The 10,387-nt window shown below is 39.7% G+C and overlaps 2 long non-coding RNA genes across 2 annotated transcripts; one reads left to right on the plus strand and one right to left on the minus strand.

Moving 5' to 3' along the window:
* Window positions 1–234: 234 nt before the first annotated feature.
* LOC307018907 lies at window positions 235–7,237 on the minus strand. The gene is made up of 4 exons (XR_013802538.1): window positions 6,836–7,237; window positions 2,065–4,943; window positions 1,324–1,371; window positions 235–1,129 (listed from the first exon to the last, which is right to left on the minus strand). It is a non-coding gene; the product is annotated as an uncharacterized lncRNA (long non-coding RNA).
* On the plus strand, window positions 3,652–6,429 carry LOC307018911. Its single transcript, XR_013802541.1, has 2 exons — window positions 3,652–3,776; window positions 3,997–6,429. It is a non-coding gene; the product is annotated as an uncharacterized lncRNA (long non-coding RNA).
* Window positions 7,238–10,387: the final 3,150 nt, after the last annotated feature.

The raw sequence follows: 10,387 nt of genomic DNA on the forward strand, positions 1-10,387 counted from the left end.
ATTACCAGTCTGATATCGTTTTACAAAGATGACAAGAAGAGTGTAGATAGAGGAGAGAAGAACTACAAGTCAGGACACGTAAAACAGTGCAGCCTATGAAGGTGTGCTTACCGGTGTTGTCAGGGCTAGCATGAGGGACAAGGTTTATGGTGTCGGTGAGTAGTGATAGCAAGAGTACCGTTAACCTAGAGTTCATTTATTCACATTAATTCCCATCAACAAATCCATTTTATGTGTCACATGAAATCTTTATTACAAATATTACACACCAGAAAACACAGAAATATCCATGAAATAAACATACAGTAGGCTATAAACAATTAAATGGATGATTGGGAAGGCATTACAAATGTAAATATATTTTAAATAATAAAACAATCCCCCCACCACAGGTATCTACAGGAGAAGAGGGAATTCTCTCCACTAAATGTGAATGCCCACGTGGAGAATGGAAATGAAGTCATGTGGCTGCATAAGCCATCTTTGCCATCCACAATTTCAGCTGCACTGACACCCCCTGTCAGTGGAAGAAGCCAAAGGCAGCTAAACGTACACATTTAGTGGAGGAGCTATTTCCTCCAACCAATAACTAATTCAACCCGCTGACAAGAGAGCCCACCTCCGAAGATCGTGACTGGCTGAGGGACAGACTCGGGGGCAGATTCTCAGGAATCTATTTGCTTCTCTCCCCTGAGCCAGAAGAGGAACACTACAGCTTGGAAACACTTACTGTTCCTGAAATGAACAAATCTGTTGGGCATCAGGGACCTGAGGCAATTGTGGCAAGCATGGCATTGTCTGAGGAGCAACAGAGGGCAATTCAGGTGGCTACCACTGGTCAGCGAACCAGCCCAAACTGGCATTTGTTCAGGAAAGGAAGGTTGACTGCCAGCAACTTTGGAGCTGTCCTGAGGTCAAAGCGTGTGACTGCTTCCCTTATTGCCAGGGTGCTAGGGCAACAACAGGCCCTTGATGGTGTTTTGTCTGTACAGTGGGGGACTATGAATGAATGTGAGGGCGTCAGGGCATTCACCACTGCAACCCAGATGCAGGTCCATGAGTCAGGATTGTTGGGGGCATCTCCAGATGGTCTGGTAGGGTCTTCCGCTGTGCTGGAGGTAAAGTGTCCCTACGGAGCCAGGGAAATGACAATTAGTGAAGCATTGCAAATCAAGGGCTTCTGTGTCAGTAAGGAAGGAGAAACATTCAGCCTGCGTGAGGAACATCCTTACTGGCACCAAGTGCAAGGTCAGCTTCACCTCACTGCAAGAAAGAAGAATAAAAAAAAAAAATTTGAATCGTTTTTAATTTACATTTACTCGCCTTTGCAATGTTGTGGTTGTTAGAGTGTTAGGTTTCCTGTCAGCTCGTCTGTTGGGAAGATATAAAATATTAGTTTCATGGAAGTCACCCTGTCACATATAAGAGCATTAAGACATACAGTACATAGGCTAAAACAAAACATCTAAAGATATAACCTTGCACTTTGATAAGTCTCGTGAACATTTTCACTATTTTGACATTTTTATAGATCAAAATTGAACTAAAGAAATAAATGGTAGATTAATCCATATTGAAAATAGGTGTCAGCTGCTACACTAATTATAATAGTTATATTTCTTAATTAATTAAGATAAGATATTACTGTATTGATCCCAATTTGGGAAATGTTTGTGTTGCAGCAGCATAACAAGAAAAACAAAATATAAGTTATTAAAAGTATGTGAGGGATGGAATATTAAATTGAATATAAATGTAAAATGTGATTTTACATCCAAGAGAAGCTATGGAGCAGAGTCCTCTGCCAGCCAGAGGTGATTTGTTATTAGTTCATTATGTCAAACTGATTTCCCTGACTACAATCTTTAGTTACATGGTGAAACGTTATGCTGCTTGTACTAATTAGACTTATCATATAAGCCACACAGGTTTTAATCGGATTTATTCATTATCTTTACTTATGTTGCGGTCTTTTCAGCAGCCCCATCTCTAAAACGGCGATACAGTCACTACCCATCATTTACATTTCACCGTGACGTGGACAAAAATGTAACGTCAGCTTACCTCATGGCACGAATCCAGACTCTCCTTTGGAAAACATTGGCCGGGAAACGATAGAACAAGCACGTTTCATGCGAAGACCTTTGGCTGCAACCCGGAGCAAAGCAACAAACCATTGCGTAGCTAACTAGTAGCGCTAGCTTTAGCTAACGTTAGCCAACGAAACGAACTGCCGAGTAAAATTGGAAAACACTGGTAATTAAGTAATTGTCAGATATAGATATACAGATACTAAAGATAGGCAGTTACTTGCTTTCAAGCAGAACACAGGGGAAAACAAACTTAGCGGGAGTGTTTACGCGTTAGGCGTAATAGCGCACAATGGCCTCGACAATTTCTGTAGTCCTATTCAGCAACTCGGTAACAACCATCGTTTTTCACACACGTAAACTCTTCAAAAATCACCAGTGGGGTCAGTGCTGATGTATTTGATGTCGTAGAACAAAACGTCATTTATCTTTTAAATTTGTGTCAACCACAGACCTTATTTCGAGCTATTTTACAAAACCCTATGGAAAAAATGCATTGCTTTTTGACGAAGGAAACGGAAGTGCTAAAAATGCTAACTTACTTCCGGGTTTTATGACGCGTCACTGCGGTTCTCAATAGAGAGGCGAAGTCCCTCCCCTTCCGGGAGCCTCCATGGGACCCCGGAAGCGGAAAATTATACATTGAAGTCAATGGAGAGAGAAAAGTTATCTTTTGATCCCGTTTGAATTGTGCCACGAATGACACATATGATGTTTGTCAATCTTAAACAATCATTTCCATGCAAAAAAAGTCACAGTTTGTCGTAAAAATGCTGAAATATAAGACTATGAATAATACGCAACTAGAAAGACTACAAATCCCAAATGCATTCTGGGTCGCGTAAGTGATGTCATAGGCGATAATGCTCCAAGACTGGTTGTGGCTCGCAAAGCAAAGAGGAAGAAGAAGACTGATTTATTCCCTCCAATAAATATAAGAGATTGCTCCAATAAATTCACTTTTACAAGATGCCTGTGTGCTTTGTACGAGGTTGTAATCACAAAAGAGATCATACCACTTGCTCGTTCTATCGCTTCCCGTCTGATGAAAGGACCAGGAGTCGTTGGACCAAACATATCAGGTAATATACATGTTTTGCATGGAACATAGTCAAGTTAGCTACCTAGCTAGTAGCGAGCATGTTAGTTAGCATTATATTACATTACTTAGCCTTGTCATTTGTATTAGCCTTAACATGAAGTAAACCAAAATGTTAAACAGTAAGAGTAGTCATGATGGTAAGTATTTTGTGAAACATTTGAAGAGTAGCCTATCGCCCCTTCCTCCACCAGGTGCTAAGGGGGCGGGAGGTAGGCTAACGCCACATTAGTATCAGCGATCTTTTCTACTTAATGCTATCTGCACAAATGGTTAACATTGACCATTAAAAGATCAGGCAGTTCAGGGAGAGTCGAAGGAAGGAAGGCAGGCAGCTTTGCATGACATTCTTCTGGACGTGTTTCATTGTGATGATAGTGAGAGTGAGTCAATCTGTTTGTTGGAAAGACAGTAGTTGAGTGATTACTGAGAGAAAATTATTAAAAGAGATAATTATTCAGTGTTGTTACTTTAAAGTGTTGTTACTGACCTTTTTCTCTTTTATTTTCTTTACCTCACCTGTAACTGCTGAGACCCTGAGGAACATGCACACTGGTCTGACCTGCTCTGGTAACCTGATTTCCACTGTACGTAATAGTATTTGGTTCTGGTATATTATTTATATACATCAAAGGCACAATGCACCCCTCAGAGACACACATGTATTGAGTGTGATATTTTGCATTGGTCATGTGAAATCATCTTTACACACTAGAAAACTGTAGGAGCGGCAACTTGTTTTGAAATTGAATTTTTAATATCCGATAATAAAGTTGATCTGTTTTCTTTATTCTTCTCTCTTCCCAGCTCCATCCATCACCATTCTCTGTTCCTGCCAGGTCCTGCTTGCTAATCAATGCTCATATTTTTTTTACACAATTACAAATAAAGTCAATGTATTGTATGACATGAAGTTGTGCTTCATTCTGAGTCAATAATAAATTCATTCTGCCTTCAGCTGCAAAATTATTGTGGACTGCACCGACATCCATGTAGCAGCCCCCCCCCCCCCAGTAAGATGAACCAAGCAAAGCTGACATACTCAACATACAGCTGTGCTCTTAAGTTTACATGAAGAATTTGTGAAATATTGGTAATAACAGGTTTAAATGATTATTAGTAATTAATTATATAATTTTCTCATCGTAGATGAGCAGACAGGGAGCAGATGAGAAAAGCAGAATATGCAGCTGCCATTTTCCACATGGAAAAGAGAAAGGGCCAAGTGTATTTGAGTGGACAAAAGAGAAATCCCAAATACGAAAAATAAAATTATACAATTTAGATATGTATACAAATAAATACATATCCTATATACACCATCATGTATAATGATGGTGTATGATGTAGAAGGAAGTGTGGTAGATAACAATTAAATATAGAGTTACATACAGATCCATGTTACAGCAAAAGATGGAATAACTAAGAAGCACACAGTATAATAATAATTACACGCAACAATTAAATAACTGCTCAGCATCTCCACCACAATCCCAATCTGCTGTGTCCTGTTTTCCTCCCCTCTGCATAACACCCCATCACACATACGAAACACAACGCAGAGTCCGAGGGTGTTAAGAGTATGTTTATTTAAATGTCCTCCTCTCTACTGGCCAACACAGGGAGCATATGCTGGGTGTAGAATTGTTCCAGGAGGAGGAGATTTCCATGCCATGCAGGGTCTTTGGGGATGGGGATGATGATCCCCTCCTTTGTGGTCCACAGTAGCAGAGACTCCGGTCTGTGATTTGCAGCTGTTATATAATATACAATACATTTTTTTGAAAAACATTTGATCAAAAAATAAGGATTTGGTCAGGATCTAGAGTCAGTGTGTAGTTTATTAATTAATCAATGCTCTCTACATTAGGAAAACACATACCAGTGTACCAGAGGGAGTCACACACAGCTGTGCCTAGATAACCAAACAAATTGACAACAGGGATGCAAACTCATCAGGTATGAAAAAGGTGACAAGGATCCGAGCCCCCTGACCCCACAGAATATCGGCTTTAAAATGAGGAATAACAGAGGATTTTAGCAGTCAGAACAACTAAAGCAGCAGTGTTAATATTAACAGAAACGCCATAGAGTCACATCTAATAGAAATATATAAAAAGCATTTATTTTAATTGTGTAGCAGTCAGTTTATAATTTTGGCAGCACTGTTGAGCATTTTGAAAATGTATTTTCAGGCCTCTGTGCAAGGCTTAGTCTTTCTATCTTTATAGCCACTGGTGTAAAGTAACTAAGTTCATAAACTCAACAAGTACTATACTTGGGCACAATTTTGAGATACTTGTACTTTACTTAAGTATTTCAATGTTTTGCTACTTTGTACTTCTACTCCACTACAGTTCAGAGGTAAATGGTGTACTTTTACTCCACTACATGTATGTAATACCTTTAGTTACTTTACAGATGTGGATGAATGATGTGAAATATAATCAAGTGTTAAATCAGACTTTAGTTCGACCTGGAGTAAATCCAAAAGCTACCCTGCAGTATACAAAGTCATTCAAACTAGCTGCACCTTTACCAGCTTTGAGAACACTTTCATGATCAATCATTATAAAACGTATCATATTATTCTGAAATGGACCAATCTGCAAAATGACTACTTTTACTGTCGCTACTTTCACTATATTTTGATAATAATACTTTTCTACTTTTACTTGAGGAACATTTGGAATGCAGGACTTTTACTGTAACAGAGTATTCCTACACTCTGGTACTTCTACTTTTACTCAAGTACAAGAACTGAGTACTTCTAATTTTAATCAATTACAAGATATACTTATACCACCTCTGTTTATAGCCTATGAAAAAAACGATTAGAAAACGAAGGCTAAAGCTAACGTTAGCAGATAGTGACAATGTATGCTAGTTAGCTAGCTCAACGATAATATTGCGACGGGAAAAAAAAACTTTTCAGTGCACATCACGCTCTGCCGCTCCGACAGGGAGCTCTATTGTGAACACCTGAACGGCCCGTTCTAACAGCTGTTCACCAGCGGTCCAGTCTGTGCCACAGGGACTCCGGACGCACAGTTAATATTAACGAACGCACCGTAGGTAATGTAGCTGCTGAAGCTAGACCATCATCGCCGAGCAGCAGAGGCTTATTATACATCATGAGCAGAGCCGACAGGCAGGAAGACTCGAGCACACAGCTCGCGCTTCATTATAATATATATAAAAAAAGCTCGCGGCCGCACATTAATCCGGGTCCCAGACCCCCTCCCATACCCAAAAAATATTTTTATTGCAGATCTACAGGAATCACAAAAACGACCTATTTTGGATTCAAAACGGAGAATTTCGCCGAAAGGTGACAAGTTTGCATCCCTGGACAAGATAACCAAAATCCTTGAATCTACACACAGCAAATAAACTCAAATGACACAACGAGATGTAAAAAGGAGATCACACATATAGTCGATATAGAACTGGCCGCTTCAATCTGAAGAGCAACTAAAACAAAACACGGGAGTGTATCTTGTTCTTGTGAACACTAATGTTATCCACAGCATACACAGACACCACAAAGTTCTTAAGGAGAAAACTAGTTTCTAAAACAAAACACGTTAGTGTACCTTGTTAGCTAGCTGACATTAACCTTAAACATTGCACTCATATTACTCACTGAAACCTTGTAAAGCCGGTCCCGCATGCTGGCTCTTACAGAACCGCTCCCTTTCGTGTATGTACAGCTCTCAACATGCCCAGACTTGTAGTGATTTTCACCTCGTTTTATACTTTTTCGCCTCATTCTGAAAGAAACAGGTGAAATTTACTAACGTGACAGCCATCTTTGTGATGGTGACGCGTATTGTGCGAGACCAGAGACCTGTAGTTCACTGAGCGGTTTCACACAAAAAAAATTGTAACTTCACAGTTTTACGACACATTTTTATTTTTTTGACTTGCAAAATGTTCTTTTAATTTGATAAACATCATATGTGTCATTCGTGGCACAATTCAAACGGGATCGAAAGATGACTTTTCTCTCTCCATTGACGTCAATGTATAATTTTCCGTTTCCGGGGTCCCATGGGTCGGAAGTAGATGGGCGGGACTTCGCCTCTCTATTGTATACTCTATATAACACACTAATATTGCCACATCTGATTTACTGTGTGGAGATTTGGGGAAACACGTACAAAATCAACTTACAGCCGTTATGTACATTACAAAAAAGGGCTATAAGAGTTATCAATAATGTTGGATATCTTGAACACACTAATGTATTATTTTTGAAGTCACACATATTGAAGTTCATTGATCTGGTTAAATTTAAAACGGCAAAAATCATGTACAGAGCAAGACATAATCTACTACCTAGGAAATTAAAAATATTGTTCGTAGACAGAGAGGGTGGGTATAATTTGAGAGGAAATCTACATTTTAAACAACTCAAGGTCAGAACAACTTTGAAAAGTATGAGTATAACAATCTGTGGGGTGATTTTATGGAATGGTTTGGAGCAGGAGTTAAAACAAAGCACAAGCATAATTCAGTTTAAAAGGATGTACAGAAACACTTTTTTGAAAAACTATGAAGATGAAGATGAAGAGAGGTGATTGAAGATGAGAAATTATTGTAAATGTATGTATAAATGTAAAGATGTGAGTAGGAATAACTTGCAGAAATGATTTAAAGGATAATCATTGATTAGCAGTAATTAAGGGGTGGGAATTAATAAGCATTTGCTTCCTCCTGCTCCCTTTCGGACACATATGATTTATTATTATTATTATTATTATTACGAATATTTTTGTTGAATATATGAATATTATTATGAATATTGATAAATACTGTATTCTAACAATGCTGTATTCTGTTTTTCACATTTATTATTTTTTACTTGTTTTTTTAAATCTGTTCGAAATAAAGATGGAAATGAAAGGAAAAAATGAAATACAGCAGACAGTAGCTAGCAGTTTTCGACAGATACAGCCCACTCAAAAATATATTGTTTTATATCAAATTAATTAATATATATATATTTATATATATATATATATATTAGCTGTACACTTTACGAATATAATAGTTTTTTATGGACATCTTTACCATTCAATCTCGCCAACTGATATTGCTGCTGTCACCTCGGCTCTTGGTAGTTCAGGCATTTATCAAACCTGGCAACTCCAGGTTTCCTGGCAGCTGTCAATCAAAGTCCAGTGGCTCCGCCCCAAAGTGTTAGAAACTTTTCAAGCGCGCAAACAGACTCCGCGAGCGAGTGAGGCTGACACTCCCGCGAGCGAGCAAGAGGGCTGTCTCTGCTCTCGGGGGTTTAATCTGCGCGCAAGGGTCATTTCATGCGCGTGTAAAAGCACATTTTCGCTCGTGAGTAGCTTGTTTTGCGTGCTAGAATATTGACCTAAATCTGACTCCATAGTTACTCCGCTGCGAGACGCTGCACGCACCCCCAACTCTGACTGACTTCCCGCGTCCCTGTGTAGCTGGGAAACTGATTGAATTGGATCATAAGATCGTGGAGTTTTTGCAACTTCAGCATAGGGGATTGGGATGTTTATTGAACTTCGGCTTTCAACTGATTTACCTTCGAAACGCATGTATCGGCCAGGCCGATAATCGGTCGACCCCTACTCTTAACTTGTATCCCTGCGTCCCTCACTTGTGTCTTTTCCATGCGTCTTAATCCTTCCCACCAGGGATGCATGGAGGGACGCAAAAAAAAACGCGAGAAGAGTGAGGACGCAAGCAAATGTGTTTTAGGAGCAATGGGACCTCCTTTCATCCGGAGTGTCATGTTAAGCGACGTCCGTTTGTGATGACGCCGGTACAGCTGATCAGCAGACCCTAACCAAGCCAGCCCTGTCCCCATTTTATTCACACACACAAAAGCCAGCTAAGATTAGCGCCATGGGACGCTCCTTAAGATGGCGCACACAAATACAATTCCAATGAGACCGAGGAGCGAGTAAATGAAAAAATTAGTGACTTGAGACCGATCCATAGACTCAACAAGTAGCTGGAAACATTCTTCAGAGATTTTGTTGACGTGATAGCATCACTTGATGCAGCCAATTTGTCGGCTGCACATCCATGATGCAAATATTTTTTTCCACCACATCCCAAAATGTATCTTTTGGATTGAGGTGTGATGACTGTGGAGGTCATTTGAGTACGGTGAACTCATTGTCATGTTCAATCAACCCGTTTTTGTCTCTCAATTTCAGCTTTGTGACATCGCGCGTTAACCTGCTGGAAGTAGCCATCAGAAGATGGGTACACTGTGGTCATAAAGGGATGGACATGGTCAGCAGCAACAATACTCAGGTAGCCTCTGGCATTTAAACAATGATCAATTTGTACTAAGGGTCCTAAAGTATGCCAAGAAAATATCCCCCACACCATTACACCACCAACACCAGCCTCAACCGTTGATACAAGGCAGGATGGATCCATACTTTCATGTTGTTTACGGCCAATTCTGACCCTACCGTCCGAATGTCGCAGCAGAAATCGAGACTCATCAGACCAGGCAACATTTTTGCAATCTTCTATTGTCCAGTTTGGTGAGCCCGTGCAAATTGTAGCCTCAGTTTCCTTTTCTTAGCTGACAGGACTGGCACCCTGTGTGTTCTTCTGCTGCTGTGGCCCATTTGCTTCAAGGTTCGACTTGTTGTCCGCTCAAAGATGGTCTTCTGCATACCTTGGTTGTAACTAGTGGTTATTTGAGTTACCTTTCATTCATCTTTTTCGCCCAGAGAACGGCCGCTCACTGGATGTTTTCCCTTTTTCTGACCAGTCTCTGTAAACCCTAGGGATGGTTGTGCGTGAAAACCCTAGAAGATCAGCAGTTTCTTAATGTTAAGCCCCAAGCCTGTTTTTTTAGGTCTCAGGCTCGAAAATGACATTCCCAGAACAAATGACGATACCTTCACTTCTAAAAGGGGTAAATTAATAATATTTTTTCTCAAAGCAAGGTTACACCTGCGAGTTGGATGTAGAAAAGACAGAATCAATATCGATTTTTTTTTATTTTAAAGTAAATTCAGATTGAACATAGTAAGAAAATGTAAATTATAATGTCCATCCAAAAAAAACACATTACTCATAGTGAAAACCACCCTTGAATGATGGGATAGTAGACTAAAAGCTTTAGGAATCCAAACTATAACATAAGTACCTTGTATCAAGTTTGATGCAAAACAAGTGAAATGTG

Source organism: Notothenia rossii (assembly GCF_949606895.1).
Source record: "Notothenia rossii genome assembly, chromosome: 9".
NCBI classification, from domain to species: domain Eukaryota; kingdom Metazoa; phylum Chordata; class Actinopteri; order Perciformes; family Nototheniidae; genus Notothenia; species Notothenia rossii.